This window comes from Acyrthosiphon pisum, chromosome A2, assembly GCF_005508785.2.
Source record: "Acyrthosiphon pisum isolate AL4f chromosome A2, pea_aphid_22Mar2018_4r6ur, whole genome shotgun sequence".
Taxonomy (NCBI): domain Eukaryota; kingdom Metazoa; phylum Arthropoda; class Insecta; order Hemiptera; family Aphididae; genus Acyrthosiphon; species Acyrthosiphon pisum.
In genome coordinates this window covers 49,234,814-49,253,615 of record NC_042495.1, presented here as the reverse complement: position 1 = coordinate 49,253,615, position 18,802 = coordinate 49,234,814, and the positions used below count along the sequence as shown (strand labels likewise).

The 18,802-nt window shown below is 28.2% G+C and overlaps 1 protein-coding gene across 6 annotated transcripts in view; it reads right to left on the bottom strand.

Annotated features, from left to right (window-relative positions):
• Positions 1-17,842, bottom strand: part of LOC100161699 (adenylyl cyclase 78C) — a 147,327-nt gene extending 129,485 nt beyond the window's left edge. For 3 of the 6 annotated variants that reach the window (XM_001942908.5, XM_029490473.1, XM_016807260.2), the window contains exon 1: positions 17,619-17,842. The gene's annotated coding sequence lies outside the window, so the exon portion shown is untranslated. Of the gene's footprint in view, positions 1-620; positions 720-17,618 lie in introns of all 6 variants that reach the window. The other 3 variants (XM_008188280.3, XM_016807264.2, XM_029490472.1) reach the window with 2 other exon arrangements.
• Positions 17,843-18,802: the final 960 nt, after the last annotated feature.

Here is an 18,802-nt window from a genome sequence, read left to right as displayed (position 1 = left end):
AAAACTAAATTAAATCTAAAATTTTAAATGTCTATTCAGGGGCCTCACTACTGTCCTCAATTTGTTAATGGGTATATGAAAACTTCACCAGTATTAATTAGGCCTTCCTTATATAAAACTAAATTATATTTTTCTAGTAAGTAAACTAAAAAATTCAAAATGAATATGAAATTATTGTGTTAGAAAAAGCTATAAATACTAAATAATTATAATAGTTGATTTATATTTGTCTTAATGGTTTGAATATCTATTAATTGTATCTCATAATTTTAGTTTACAGTTCAAAATATTGTAAGTACCTATTATAACATATTATTTTTTGATCACAATTGTCTATCATTATTTTTTTAACATCATACTGGCCATTGCAATTTGTATGATTTGTTCGAACATTTATTATTTTTATTTTTAAGTTTTTTATATACTTTGGTATACATATACTTAATTAATAAGGATAATAATTACTATAAAATTATGATTTTTTTGTTTAATAATAATCTGCTTATTATATTAATTGTATAGTGTATACTGTTACTTATTTTTTTCACTGGCGGAGTTTACATGAACTCAATTTTACCTGATTTTTGTCACTGGCGGAGTATACATGAACCCAATTTTACCTGTTTTATTTTCCTGGTGGAGTTTACACTAAAAAAAGGTTCTCGTGGCGGAGTTTACATGCGCCCATTTAAGTTAGTTTACGTTGTCCGATTTTGATTCTGAAAAAAAATGTTATCTCGTCAGAAAATTGTCTATAGATCGACGGAACACTTTATAAAAATTAAATCTTATGTTATTGTAAACTATAATTCAAAACTTAAAAATATAAATTTTTTCAAATCATAATTAAAATTAAAAACGGAAAGTGTTTCATACGATCTACAGACATTGTTCTACTGAATTTGAATATTTTTTTAAAATCAAAACCAGACAACGTTAATTAACTTTAATTTTATCAAAACAATAAGTAAGTTGTTGTAAAATTCATGGGGTGAATTTTATATGTTATCGAGTTATTGGCATGCGCACAATATGCTTAAACGAGAGTGGTACCCGAATTGAATTTATTTAACTCAACTAATAATCATTTACAACTAACGCTTAGAAATTGCATAAATGTTGCCCCTTAAATAATAGTTGTGTATAGCTATTACAACTTAATAGCTCAAAAAGTTATTTTGAAAACTATACCATTAAATCAAATGATAATACAAATATTTGGTGAAAATGTTAAATTTTTATGGTTATTAGCTTTTGAACTACAACAAATTAAGAAAATAAATATATTGTTAAAAACATGGTTTGCGTAGAAATCCCCTTTTTCCTAATTTTAATTTTTTGTTCATTTCAATTATTATTAAGAAAAGTACTGGGTATTTTTTATTATTGAGTATTGACCTACCAAAGTACCAACTATAATATATTTAAGTTGAAAATCAAAGAATTTTATCTACTATAAATCGTCTACAGTAGCACCAAAAAACAAGTATATTGTAAATTAATACATTTATCGCTCCGCTCAGAATCTAATATAATTTTTTATAATAAGGTTGTATTACAAAAATTATATTGACATGTTGTATAGTTGTACCAAACATATGAGTAAGTACTATAAGTATTAAATATATGATCTTGTCAATTAATTTTATTTATATCGTATTTTTTTTTTAAATAGTCAAGAAAAATTAAATTATATTAAATACATACTTAATATATTTTGTTATATTTTTTTGTTTTATATAATTTAAATATTATTATTTTATTTGTTAGTTACAAATTCGTCAGAAATTGTGATAATTTATAAATTTCAGCGAGAACTGTTGCTGCGACGATTCGTAACAGTCGTTGTGCCAATGAAAACAATTTATTATAATATATTCTATATTTTTATTAACCCTTCTGTTAAAAAAAACAAAGAATTTACACAGTATGTTTTTACACGTATCGATTTGGAATTTTTATTATTTTAAGTTTTAACGTTATAAATATATATACATATTACATAATATATCTAGCTGAAATGCAGTTCCAGATACATCTCACGTCACAAACGCTACTCGTTTTTACTACCTCAGGTCAAAACCGAGTTCAATATGCTAAAAAAGGTTTTTTGTTTACGGCGTAGTATTTTTTTTTACGAATTATTTTCTTTTTTTAATCATAGTTTTCAACAAGAGAAAATAACAAAATCTCTCCCACTTCAATTTATATACCGTGTTTATTTTAAAATACATTTGCCTATAGGTAATAATGTAATATTCTGTTTACATTTACTTACCACCTGTAGGTATTTAAGAATATAATTATTATTTGTGGCTCGGTGTGGCGCGGTGTTTGCATTCAGTCACGAATATGCTCTAAGTGTACGCACCGGCCGGTGTCACTAGTTCCCGGATGGGTGACCACGCGGAATTTTTAGTAACAAATCCTTGCCACACATATACAATACACACACGTGTTAATAAAAACCAACAGTGCCCTACCCCACGGTAGGAGGCTAATTACCTCAGTTGTCGAAGCCTTAATTTTAAATTTAAAAAAATGATATATAATTATTATTAACTAATATACCTTCTTTTATAATTTAGAAATGAGGCATGCAGGAAAATATAATATGTATATGCAGGGTGACCTACTATGTTTTCTCGCTTTCTCATTTGATTTATCTACCATCGAAAAAAAAAATCATGATGGACCACCCTGCATGTTATACACTATACAGTATTCGATTTGCAGTAACGGACGGGTATATACGAAGACCAACACAGAAGGACACTCTATATTTAGGTGGAAAATAAGGTTCCAAACCTTCTTTTTTTTTTCCTGTTTGAACCGACGACGCTGCGGTGACTGCTTTCGCATTCTTCCGCGAAAGGTTTCAAACCTAACCTAACCTAACCTAACCTACAGTTATCTCTTGGAGTTATCGTAAGTTTCATCGTCGGAATTCAGTGGTTGCTGATAATAAGACCGTATGGAACTATATGGTGCATGACAAATTATATAGGTATCATCACAGCATTTTGATACGCATCTTCCGCTCATTACTTCACCCATATCGTAGTTCTCCACTTCTTATTGACTGTCAATCATATTTATACATATATAACATAGAACAAAATCAACCAATGAGAAGTGGAGAACTACGATATAGGCCAGAGGTGAAGAAGATGCGTATCTACTGCGCAAAACTAATACAACTATGATGATACCTATATAATTTGTCATGATTTAGCGTAACTCGAGGCGTAACTGCATCAAACATGAAAAAATATACGTAATGCCCCGGAACTTTACTAAATATTGTGTGTGAAATAACTGCAGCGTCATGCCCACATATAGACGGACGTTCGGTTAAATTTTTTTTTTTTTGCGGGGGGGGAGGATAGCATAGTAAAGTGGACCAAATCAGACCTGCAGCCGCCAGTACTAGAAAATCCGCCAATAGTCTAGGCGAAAATCTTCATGCTTCCGATATAATCCACGTCTCGAAAAGTAATAGTGTATAATATTTTACATATACGTAGTAATTAATATTATGTTAGTGTAGATACTAGATATCTATTGGTAATACAGGGCACATAGTATGTACCTACTGGACACTGTGTACGCATTGCGTGTGGAAAAAGTATGAAGATGAAGGGCAGAGAGAAGAGCTTTAATCAAGAACAAAAAAATATTGAAAGCCACGTCTAGTATCTACTACCTATGTCCTATATAGTATAGACTATGGAGGGTTTTTGTCGCTACCACGAGAAATTATAGATACGCATATAACAAACAATACATTTAATAATAACACGTCATAGAGGTTGCAGTCATACATGCAACCTAACAAAATCACACATAGTAATATATTATTACGCATTGTTACGTGTTTCAGTGCGCCGTTATCTCTGAACGTTATACGTTATACCTACCTTTATTTTATTCAACCACCAAAGCTCGTCGTATTACAAATCGAATTTCAGAAAATTATATAGCCGACTGACGAGGTGTTCGTCACGTTTCCCACCAGAAGTATTTCGGAGAGAAAAAATAATGTTTTAACATTTACCAATACCCGTTTGCCCATATTATGGCTATATGCAGATATATGCTCGCTTCTTTCTACCCGCCACCGCCGCCGCAGAGCTCTTTAAGTTAGGACCGTCGTCACTATCACCGGAAGACGGAACAATTTCTCACGATATAAATCCACAAACGAAAATATGAAAATTAATCCATCGACGCACCCTCTACTCTGGCCCTCTGTACTCGATCGATGAGTAACGTTTACTTTCATGCGGGACTTATACATCAGAACTCTAACCAACTATATAATATAAAATATAGGATATTTTTCTTGCTGCAGTCTGCTCAATCGCGAGTGTTTGGTGTATAAATAAAAAATAAAAAACCGGATTACGCGTATCATAGTGCTATATTATTATGATTATGTATTTACGTACCCGATGTTACCGCTCACCGCTCGTTTTTAGATTTAAGATATGTATTGTATTCTCGATTTAATAGCGATGACAACTAATTGTAAAACGACGAAAAAGATGTTGAGCGATATTACGATATTACAATATTATAATATTATAAAAATAAAACGTACGTAAGTAAAAATTAAAGAAATATACATAGGTACTATCGGTATTATAATTTATGTTTTACATACATTCAAAATTAATCGTGTAATAGAGAATCGAATAAATCAATTACGGGCAAGTAATAAAAGTGAAATTATGACCGATAAGCTGAGTGCTATCACGTTATTTTTACCTACCGAATATTTCCAGTCAACTGTCTGTAGTATTACTATAACGATTTGATTATTTCTAGTAAGACTCTTGTGTATTATTATTATTGTCGTGGTTTTCGAATTATTTAATCACAACATATTATTTTATATTATTTATTAAACTATTGATTAGCGCTATGGTAATTATTTATTAAATGTACAATATTAATGTTGTCCTTGAAATGTTGGTTGATCGTCATTTTAGATTCTGAGTAGGGCAACGCATGTATTGACTTAACAATGATATGTGTTTTTAATTCTGCAGAGCGGAGCGATGAATGTAATGATTTTATAATGATGTGTGGTTTTTCATATTTTATTGTTGAGTCTGACCTACGTCATCACCCTTTGGAGTAGTAAAAATGCATTGAATTTCAAAATTGTGGGTAGATTCTTTGAGCAAATTGGATATAGTAGTTCGTATAAAAGTAAAAGATACCCAGTAATTTTCATAATAATTGGGGAATAATTAGTGAAAAACGGGAATGTTTACGCAAACTAGTTTTGATAAAATAATTTCTGTTGTCAGAAAATACTAACCGTATACATACTTGGAATCAGGTGTGTACACAAGGGTAGGTGCTTAGAGGTTTACCCCCCCTCCTGTTTTCAGGAAAATAATTAAATACGATTTATAGAATAAAAGTGGGGAAATGTATAACTTGTAATATTCTACTATTACTTAAATTACCATTTTCAATACTCAATGCAATTTTTAAATTATTTTAGTTAGGTAATTTAAATTTTCGAATTGTTTGTTGTTTTAAAGTGTTGATAAAAATATAATATGATTGGTGATATTAGATAGTAAAATGAAGAAGGACGATTTTAGTTATTTTATGGTAAATCAAAAATATTATTCGTGAGGATTTGAAAGTTTTACGTAAGTATAATATTATTATTACATTTAATAAACACAAATGCAATATTTTTGGCGAAAATGAATTTAACCTACTTACCGTATTACGAAATAGTAAAAAAAATTAGTATAAAAGCAGTATAAAATATATATCATATAATGTATATTATATCCTTAGTAACATAAACAGGTGGCCGCAGATCTATCATCGCCTTCTCTCAGAATCGTTTACGTATGCAATATGATTCATCAATGAATTTAAATTTAATGCATCCATTACAATGAATTATTCAATAGATAGGTACACTCAACAACTATTTTCTATACAAGTACATATTATACAACATAGTGGTTAACTTCTCCCACTCCCATTTAGTGTTATTTTTTTTTAATAGTAATCACTGTAGTCTATATAACAACAAACAAAAAAGGTTTTTGAAAACTATATTTTCCCCAATATAAATAAATTGTGAAAACTATATACCTACGCCTAATTATTGTACAATGCGATGCTTTTGTTCAAATTCCATACCATCTACAACGATATTATACATAAACATTTAAGATATTATATAAAATTATTGAGTATGTAATATGTATACTATATAGGTACTATATATTCAATATATAGTATATTGTAATATACCCCGAAATATACTCAATGATAAAATTTAATAAATTACTAAATTCGTTTTAAATTATTTAATTATAACTATCAGTATGGTATACGATCAATAATTCAAATTTCAATGAATATTAAAAAAATATATTTTATATTCGTAAAATGGTTCATTTATGAAAATGAAAATTAATAATTACATTTAATTTAGGATATTTTAATTGATTTAAATATCAAGTATTATACAGACACTTGCATACTGATAACAGTGTTAAATGTTGCGGTACATTAATCACAACTTGTTTTATAATAATGACACATTTATTATATTATAATTACGTATTTAAGTATTTTACATATTCTGGATACAATAACATTATTCGTTGTGATTAAAATTGTACTGGATACCTATGTAGGTACAATAAAAAAACACAATTTTGGAATTTAGATTACTGCAGATCAGCAATGTTTTTATGTCTATATATTTTTCTTCCTGGATATATTTTATTTAACAACGTTAACACCAAAAACACAATGGTCTTATTCTTATACTCTTATAAATATATAATAAAATTGAAAATATGAGAAGTTGTGTTGGTACTACCAAAACTGTATAATAAGTATATAACAATAAGTAATAACATATTATACTATACCATCCAGGATATCCAAGTTATCCAATAATACCCACATTATACTATAATAGCCAATGCAAAAACACGAAAATATAGAATGCGAAACCTGTGGCTCATCTAAAAATTTAAACATAATATAAAATATTATCATATTCATGGACTTCCTTAAAGCGGACAAAATTAAAATTACTAAGCAGCAACTTATACCCTACAGGAGAATCCCATACAAGACTACCAGAGACACAAGCAATTAATCAAGACTCTAAAATTAATTGGAAAAATTAACATTTTTAACTTTATATTATTTAAAAAATCCAACTTTCTACAAGTCAATGGTTATGTATCTTTTTATTAATATCGTACAAATTTACCAATGACAAGAAGATGGCTTATAGCAGTCAAAGTCTAAAACAAAATGAATGTAATTTATCAACATAATTAAGATATTTTAATCTTTTCGTAAAAGTATCAAATGATGACTTTATTAATGTAATTTATTATTACATCGTATATGAACTGTAATTAATTGACGAATTCCATATATTATAATACTTAATACCTATTATTATTAAAACAAGGTAGATACATCAAAACTATACTCTTTGGCCTTTGCCTTTTGATTTCGACAATAATACAAAAATTATGTTCAATTTATAATAATATTAATATTATATACTTTAATAGTTTAAAGTAATTAGGTTAAGGTAATACTAAATCACAAGTACCTACGCTTTTAAAAATAATCATTCATGTGAACTTTTTTAATTTATTTATCACTATTTAACTGTGTCAACAGAGTTATTTTGGTAACTCAACAGGTTTTTTTTATCATTACCTCACATAAATCCTGTCGTGTCTCACGTCAAATCCTTTTAGAATAGTTCAAAGATGGTCATTAAAGTTTGTTATTTATTTCCGAAATTATTTGTATTTTCTCTAGGGAATTACTGCAATGTGTTAGGTCGTAATGGTTTGGAGAGCAGGTTGAAAAATAAATGTAAGACCATTTGACAACGTAGACAATGTATATCTCACAAGACAAAATGTCGCCGCATTAATATTATAAGAACTTTCTTTGAAAGTTTTTTTTTTTAAAAATATGCTTCTTTATAAAAATAAGTTTTTTTAAATTGAATAATCTTATGTTCAAATTACATGCCAATCAAACTAGTAGGTATATAGCTTTTTTTATTGATATTTTTAACGATAAATAATATAAATCAATATACATAGCTATTAACCATACGCACCGTAATAATTTGTTTTGAGAAAGTATCTTATGAAATATGCAGATAGTCTAATGTATAACATTTTCACATACACACATAAATACAGACTGAGGGTATAATATGTGTAGCCATTAAATGGATACTAGTTTTTTTATAAATTAAGTAATTATTAAAACGCTAAAAATCTTTTTTGAATAATTTTTTCATGAAATGGGATATTCAATAAACACGTCATAGGGCAATTAAAGGACATTATTTGAACATCCAATTAGTGTTGTTATTTTATTTATACATTGTTATAATAAAACTATTCATCGAGTAAGCCTTACGTTCCAATTATAATTATTAATGATTAGTTATAAATTATAATTTAATAGGTACCTAGCTTTTTTAATGAACTCAAATTTTTATTTGATATATTACCTATATAAATTGAGGAATTTAAAAAAATGTATTAAATACATAGAACTCAATATTATATAATAACTTTGTTGGCCACACTGGACCGTTGTGGTGTTATAGTGGATGGATACAGCCAACTAGACAATCGACATACAGACAGTTATGACGTCGTGGGCCGTGGCCGTCTATGCTGTATGAGCAGCAGCAGTGTGCCTATTTCACTGCTTGTTATTTTTTTATATTTTAGTTGTTAATAATAAACAACTAAAATATAAAAAAATTATTATTAATGCAATGTTGAACATTCAGTTTTCTTTAATAAAGTTAGTGATATAACGTTACTGTATTTTTATTAGCTAACACATTAGAACTTAGTTAAAAAGCTAAAAAATATGTAAATACGCTTGAACTTTGAGCTCATAAAGAAATTTGTTATTTAAAATTACAGTAAATATACTAGAAAACTGTTGGTCATAACTCACAACTGATAGAACCATATTAAATACTCTTTAAACTATAAACTGGGTGATTTTTTTATTTTTAAGCATGCTCACCCCCATTTTTTCTTTTAGTAGAATTTTTAAGTAGACCTATAAACCATATTTTAAAATGTCTGATCTTTTTTGTACTACTTAAGGAATGTTCTGTCGCGATACGAACTTCTATTTTTCAAATGAGAACCCCCATCTTTTTCACTGTAAATTAATTAACTGATGATTTTCTTGAAAATTTGAATATATCTAAATCAAAATTATATTGATTACATATAATAGGTACAGCTATAGTAAAATGATATTAGGTAGATAAATAATTATCATATAATACGATATAATAATATATGCGATTTGTTTTTGAAAAAAGGTTAGTTCATCTTTACCATATTAGTATTTAGTGTTGTTGCTAATATAAAACTGAATTAGGTACTTATAACAAGATAAATATTTATACATAATGAAATAAGTTTAGAAATATAGGCTGACAGACCGTTTCAGTCTCAAAACCGTTTTCTATCGTAAACAATGGAATTCAAATTAAAGAAATCCATAATCCATTGCGTAGTGACCTACCTACTCGATGATAAACATAGGTGCAACATCGGGTTAAAATTCTGGGGGGCTTCAGACCATGAGCATGCACATAATAAAACTATTATTTAAAAAAAAAACCATTGGGTGGTATACCTAAATCAATAAGGAATATTTTTGAGGGGACTAAAACTTAGTCAGAGTGGGTAAGCCAGGGAGCTCCCCTAGTTGCGACATTTATGACGAGTTACAATCAACACCTTATGTGCATCATAGAGACTTCCGTGGATTTTTTTGAACTACATTTATGTATAATCTAAAATAGCTCTTTATTAGCTTTGCTCAAGTCACGTTAAACTCATATACAAACTAAAACTTAACAAACTAAACTTCGATTAACTGTTTTTAGTGTAATTAATTGCTTTCAGACTTAAAAGACAACACTACCGGATAAATAATAACTAACTCCAAACGCGATTTCCTGAAACTAGCGTAAACTCTTACGAGTAACGATGTACTATTAAACCTGTATAAAATCGAATAAACTTCTAGTTTGAGACGATAGTTGCCTGACATCCAAATAGGTAGATACGCATTTCTAAATATTAAATAGTTACTGTTTTGACTATTTAAATAAAATATTTATTATAGTAGTACCCTTATACATAGTTACATTAAGTTCCGTATCAAAAATCATAGGTATACCTACAGCAATATCTTAATTAATATGTATTATGATTTTAATAAAAAAAAACATTAAATCTAAACAAAAGGATAAATAATTATTATTAGACATAGAATTATTAAATATGTAAAATATTAAAAAAAATTGAAAAAAATTGTACAATAATAATAAATAAGTAAATAATAATAATAATAATAAAAATAATATTATCTAATAACACCCGAAATGACGCCCTGTACGACAGTATGTCTGTATAATAGAATATTCACAAATATAAACATTGTAAATTTAAATATTTTTTATTTTCCAAAAACTACGTGCATATTAGGTTATAAAAATTATACTCGAAATTATACAATATTTCACGTACGTCCATAACAGTTTCACATTGGAATTAAAAAATTCATTTTGTACTTAGTATTGGGATAAAAACGCAAAACTATATTTTATTACCTGTTAGAATATTGTACCCGTTGCACGATAAGTTTCAGTTTAAAATTCGACGCTCATTATAATATTTAGTTCTCCAACATAGTGTAAATCAATGGCGTGTAACATAGGGTCCAAGTGTTGCTCAGCCAATACCTTAAATATGGGTGGGTGGGTATTGATAGAAGAAAAATAGGAAATTGTATAGGTCGGTATAACAATATTATGAGGGGTAGGTAGGTCACCTAAAATTATTTGAGCAACACAAATTCTTTTTATGATACTCGCCGTTGGTGTATTTTGTATAGTGTATTTTTCTATTTCTAAAACAACAGTGATAGAGTTAATTTGAAATTGAAATTTAGTTTTATAACATGCGTCATACATCCTATCTATCGTAACAAATTACGATGACGGTTGATAATCATTAAAGATAACTTTTTTAAAATTGAATTGGACAAAAAATATTGGTTAAAATACCTATTTATTTGACTTTTTAACCATCTACTGACATTACTTATGCATTTTATGTACTATTTTCTATTGCTCCTAGCAACGAAAAAATATCAGTGTTTTTTGATTATATTTTAACAAATGTTATCAAAAATAACAGCAGATATCCATCATACCTCGGGACTGTGCAATCAGTGAGCCAAGGATTACCCCAATGGTCCAGAATCACACTACACAAATGACCAATTTTATAAGCCACGCCCATTAGTTTATACTTATAGACTACAGTAGTCTCGATAACTCAAATCACACGGGGAATAAATATAAAATTCAAATTATATACTCCAACCACAACTAAAAAGACTTCAAGGGCAAGAAAATAATTCGAGTTATTGATGTTTTCGAGTTATCGAGACTGCTGGATTGTATATTAAAGTGATTAAAGAATACCAAGTAGAAGCTTACTTAAAACTATAATTATATTGACAAAAACGACGAATTTCATCTCTAAAGTCATCGCCAAGAGATGAAGAGATTTAAAATGTTAGAACAAGGCATTCTCAAAATAAAATCACTATACAGTTTATTTATTTGTATACATAATACATAGATATATGAATCTAGTAATACATAATACTTTGTAACATTTTAATGGAAATTATGCTAAAAAAATGTTAAAAACTAAAATACAAATCCATTGAAAATATGGGAGTGTACTCCGCCCTGATTAATAAATTTACCACTATATATTTTTTTATGGAACTATTAATAATAATAACAATCTTAAAATATTTCCCATAGATTTTTGTTTTTAAATATTTTTAATTGGGAGTAGAACGACGATTGTATACTATATGTACAATGTATGTACAATAGTGAATGTAATGTGTGTCTGTGTGTCTATTTTGATGTTGTTGTCGATCATCACTTTTTAAAGCAATTAAATCGTTTCAATCTTCAAATTTGAGGGTGGATTTATCATATTCAACACCAGTTTTTGAATTGAATGATTTTATTTTTTGTTTTAATTCAAAAACAAATAACCCTGAATGGTAACTTGAAATATTGACTAAATACTGATTTGAGTCGTTTTCAAGACATAATAGCAAGAAATAAAGACATAAAAAGCTAGTAAAACTCGAATTTTTCTCATGCCTATTAATAGTTAAAAAATAATCGAAAACTTTGACGAAGCATAGAAATCGCTAATATAAACATTCTGTGAACAATTTATACATCTAAGGTTATTTTTTTAGAGGTACAATAAAAAACAAAATCTATTTATTTCGAAAGCTGATATTGCGTAAAAATCTCAGTTTTTCCTTAATTTTTAGTTTGTTTTTCGTGACGCTTTTAAAAACTATTGGACATTTTTTTAATTTTGACCCTCCAAAGCACCTACCAACTAAATTCACTCTCCTAACAGAAAAGATGCTGTTGAAGAATATCGAAAAATTTTTACTGCCCCTAAAACTTAAAAGGCAACGAGACACAAAAATAACATTTAAAAAATTAAAAAAAAACACACACATTATTGTAAAATCAATACAATCAATCCGCTCTGCAGAATCTAAAATAAAATCATAAAATATTATATTATTTAAATGTATAGAAATTAAGACTTGTCATACATTTCACATATATTTATAAGTCGTTTACAACTTAGTAAATATTATAAACAATGATTTTAAAATTAATTATTTGCAGCGTCACTTAGAAACTTTACTAATGCTATCACGAAATGGCGTTAGATTAAAATAACACAACTTTTTCTAAGCGCCATTAACAATTAGCATTTAGTACAAATAAAGTAATAAGTACTAATAACAAATTTATCTGAAATGGTATTCTCGCAAGTACGATTTTAGAACTTAATATAAAATCGATTAATTTGTTTTTAGAAATGGGTGAATTTGTGTGTGCATGTGCGTGTGTGGTATTTTTGTTGATTCAGTATAGCAAGAAATAGGAAAACTCTAAAAACTATAGGTACTTATCTATATAACTATATTATGGCTAAATTGCAATTAATTACTTACCGCTAGATTATTCCAAGGTGAGTTAAACCAAACAAAACAGTGTAAAATGAATCCATATATTATAATATTATTCTATTAGTAAATTTTTCCTGAAGAATAACTATTAGAATCATTAGGCTTTTTATAACATAAAATACAGGTAGGTACTTACGTGATAAATAAAATCAAAATTTAAATAACTTAATGTATGAATTCCATAAAATACACAATTTAGTAACTGGTAAGTGTTGGTATAAGTGCTGGTAAGTAACAATTAATAATCTATATCCTTTGAGCCTATAGTATAATATCATAATTATGTACTAGGGGACAGAGTGGACGAGCGGACTAAGGCGACTAAGACGTCGGTTGCGACGCGCACTATCGCCGGTTCAAATTCGGCCATGGGCGACATTTTTCTTCGGGCAGTCGCGGTGTCTGGAGGGAGAGGCCACCATCCCCCACCCAGGCATGACAGATACCTACAGGTGCCTACTTAAAAATTCTGCTAAAACAAACACACACGTGTTCAAAACTTACAGTACCATCCCCCACAGTTCCACAGGCTATAATGACCTCAGTTGTCGAAGCCTCAACCCAAAAAAAAAAAAAAATAAATTATTATATATAATACCATCCGCCAATTCACGATTCCGCATTACACGATTCCACATATACCTACCTTTTCATTTACACGATTCTGCACAGAACAAATTTGCGACGTTGCCGATTGTATTATAAAAATTATTTTAAACATAAAAATGGTTGATATTATTAATACTATTATTAATATTAATAATACTACAAACATTAATATATTAATAATATTACATATAAGTCATATTATAACCTTCGACCATTTAAGATTATAACATTATTTTGGTTTTTACTCGAAATACTAGCTTATTTCCACCAGAATTGTGGGCAGAAAAGCCTTCAATGAATTCAAGGTAAAATTAATTAATTAAAAAAATAAATCATAATTAAAATAGTTACTTATACTTTTTATAGGACTACCTACTACTAATGGTACAGAAAGCTTTCATCACACATATATAACGGCCAATTTTATCACCCTCACCCACATATTTATTTAGTTATAAAAGTATTGATGGAATTTCAGGCGGAAACCGAAACTAAAATCAGATCAATTACTTCATATAATGATCGGAAAATATTGAATGCGAAAGAAAAATGGAATTACGACCATACGACCATTTTTATTTATTTTTCACCAACGATGCATACAATAAGTATGAAACAAATCAAATTTATATCATTCAATTTTTATCACAAGTTGGTCCTCGATATCAAGGGAAAAAATTGTGATTAACTACTTATTTAATTATTTATTTTAACTAATTTGACTATTTTTGTATTATTTTATTTTAACTTCAAAAATAGAGTATATATATTTAATATTTATGCATACAAATCAAACCACAATATTATTCACGACATAATTAAAATACATTTTTCTATAAAATTTATTTTTAATTATTAATTGTTTTATTTAATATTATTATTATAATTAGTTTTCCTCATAACTGACAACGTCACAATAATTCTTATGCGGAATCATGTTAAATTTGGGTTAAATAAAAAAAATCTTTTGTATTACGAAAATGTGATTATGCTACTGATGATTACAAACGCACGTGATGTACGAAACTTGAAAATTATTTCAATATGCCTTTGCAAAATTTTTAGAATCAATTGGAGATACGATCCAGGATTAACATTACAGACCATTTTATTTTTTTACAAAACATCCAGCTCAGACGAAAATTGGTCTATATTTTTTCCAAACTTTTAACTTGCATGATAAGTTATCATTGATAACATATCAAGTAGATACATAATTAAAATGTTTTAGTAATAATAGGTGTAGGACGTAGGTATATGCAAATATTATAGTTTAAGCAAAATAAATAAAATGTTAAATATTATGTTGGGGTAGGTCGTACACGTAAATAGATACAAATATGTGAATATATTTTTTTCTTAATTCTTAATAAAGATTTCGTTGTCAACATTATAACTGAATATTTACAATACATTAAACCAATATATTACTTTAAATCTAAATAATTTCATCACAAGCCGTTAGTGAAAATTAAAATCTGTAAAAATTAATTTTATTTTTCATTATTCATCTGCATAATAATATTTAAATGAAAGCTTTTTTTTAGTATAGCTTAAAATATATTCAAAAAAGTTGTTTTTAATTATTGAAATGACATTATCGATATCAAATTCTTAATTTAACCATTTGCATCTCGATTCACATACTATCTTTGAGATAAAAAATAAAATGTGGGCGTTTATTAGTTTTAATTGATATATATTATGTATTTAAGACTTGTGTGTATATTATAATATACTACATATTATTACATTATATACCTACCTGATTATAATGGTTATAATATATAATAAATAAATAATTTTGTATTTTTATTTATTATTGAAGTGTGTGTAATGGGTATGGTAGTTTTAAAATGCTGTACACTTAAGAGGATGTCAGCGCACTATTTGCTCTCTGGCCCATGCGCAACATGGACACAACGCATTTACACAGAATCATTTTTTGGTTTTTTCTTTGTTTTTAAGTAATTTTAGGGTAAAATCACCCATAACAAAAAAGATAGAGAATAATATTTTTGAGGGAATGACGTATCGATTTGTCTAAATATTGTCTCAAAACAGTTTAAACATAATTTAAATTTACAAAACTTTTTTATTTTGAAAGTCGAATACAAAGTCAACGATGTTATCGATATAACATTCCCTTAAAATATTATTCTCTTCTCTAATGTAATGGGTGATTTTACTCAAAGATTACCTAAAAGTATAGAAAAAATGTTTCTGCATCAATGCGTTTTGTCTATGTTGCGCGTGGGCCAGATAGAAACAAATAGTGCGGTGACATCCTCTTAACATTCTTATAACATTTGTACTTGTAGGTTTTGGTTGGTAATTTAATTAAATGTAGCACACAATAAAATAATAATATAACTGTTTCTAACATTATGAAATAATTATTAAAACCCATGTTATAGGTATTTTTAGTGAATGTTGACTATCGTGGTTTTAGAATGTGGAGATAAGACTATAAGAGAATATTTCTTTACAAACTTTTTCTGAACAATAATATACTATTAAGTAAACATTATTTAGTTTTTATTATTTAAGTCACACGTGTATTAATGTAATCAATAGGGTAATTTATATAAATACATGGCGGAAATAGGTTAACTCAGTTAACTCAACTAGGTAGTTACCTACTTATGTCGTTACGAAATATAGGTAGCTATAATTAGTTTTCTTAAAAATGTAACAATTATAAAATACCTATGTAGTTTTATTTTAACTCTATTAAATATGGATAATTCTAACATTATAGAAATGTGTTAGGTTAATCATTTATACGTTTTCATTCATAATCGAGTTCATAATACTCTACAAATTGTACATGCATTACACTAATAGTAATTATCGAATTGTGGAATAATTATTATCTAAATTTTGAGTTAAAATTGTTATCAACAATATTTATGAATTTTAAATGTCTTTATAGTATATAATATAATATATCATGTTATTTATATACATAATGTTATGTTTAATTTTTGTCCTGTATGAATTAATATTTTTTTTTTGTAAGTAAGGTACCTAGTACCTACATACCTACTAAATTTAAAATATTTACAAATAAAAAATAATATTTGATGAAATGTACCGATAAGATAAAAGTTATGCATAGTCACATGTATAGGCACCTATGCAAATTATTTATAATGATATTATAACATACATTTTATCAAATTTAAAACTAGGTATAAAACCGTGTAAAATATCTATATTAATAAAAAAACAATATGCACACAATATAATGACATAAATTTAAATGTTTTTGGATAATATAATTAGGTAATAATACCTATTAATTATTATATATTTTATAATATATATGAAAAAAACTTTTCATACTCGTATAATGTAAATACAAGTATGTATAGGTACCTACCAACAAAATACAATAAATAATTATGGTCTGATAGATCAAAAGTACCTAACTAGGTACTTAAATACTAAATGCGTATAACATCCAACGGGCAACGATTCTTTTCAATTTAATCATATTATATTAGTGTCATAAGTCATAACTATCTATATTATAGTCGGTACCAGAAAAAAAATACAAAAACTATCTAAGTTGTAAACCATAACGAAAAAGTACCGACGAGTGCTTACGGTTGCCGATTAGGTACATTGTTTCCTCGCGTACCTGCCCACATAACACCACCGTCGCTGGAGACTCGGCCACTCGGGTGTGTTCATAAAAGCGTTAGGTATAACTGTATGAGTGTTTAGGTTAGTAGAAAATATCGTAGGTATATTAAAAAAAAAAAAAAAAACATCATAACTATAAAGTGGAAAAAAATTACATTTCATTGTTCGGTGTCACTTACCTATATGTTTTCGTTGGCGAGACGATCCTAGAAACTTCTACGACGAATAATATTATATATTATTCTATATTATTTTGTTCGGAACGCTGTGAAACACGCGTACGGCGGCAACGACGGCGACGACGACGACGACGACGGTACACGGCACGGATGCAAACGACGTCCGCGTGAACTACCGTCTAGGCGACGGATTTTCAAGCTTTTGGCCCATGCGGGATCGTCGTCCGAGTCTCGTCACTCCGTGGGGAGGGGGAGTATGACCAACTGTCTGCGGCGAATAACCGTGCGCGCCGCCGCCGCCGTTGGAGGGAGAATTATTGTGGCGCGACCGGGACGGCGGCGGCGTTCGACTGACCGACCGTGGAAGGCGGAATAACAAAAATAATATTATGTAAGTACTAAGTAGGTATACATATTATTATTATTTTATATTTTTATTATTATTATCGTTATGACTTTACGAGTGTTAAAGACGGTGTGAACCGTGGCAATTATTTTTGCCGTATTTCCTATTTGTTTTGTCGTTATTATAATATTATAATTTATTATAATTTTAGTAGGTGCGAGGCGACCGATCATCCCGGACATCATGATATTATCGTCTAATTGATAGAGATGCTTACTCGAAGGCCCGCCGGTCAAGTTATTGTTTGACTGCAGGGTTTCCTTTTTGTTATATCTTTTGTAATATTATATTGATATGCATACAATTTATCAATTCATCATTTAGTATCGGTTACGAGTTTTATGTAGGTAATACTAATTACTACTAATACATTTGAAATTAAATTATACCTAAAATACGATTGAGAACGTTATTTTTGGTAACACGATTGAGAACGCTTGATATTTAATTTATTTTCCAACGTTGCCAAATTTAATCAAACGATAATTTGAGCACAATAATATTTGAGCACCATATTTAAGGATTATTATCCTAGTATGACCTTAGTATGACCGTTTTATGAACTCAGAAACTAATTATTAGAATTTTGATTTGGATACATCAACATTTTAATGAGAATTCTCTACAAAATAAGGGGATTTACATTCAATTTAAGTTTGTTTCGCCACAGGACACTTATTGAGTAGTACAAAATGATCAGGAATTTGAAAATATGGTCTTCAGGTATACTTAAAAATTCTAAAAATCAGAATAAATGGAGGTGAGCATGTTTAAAAAA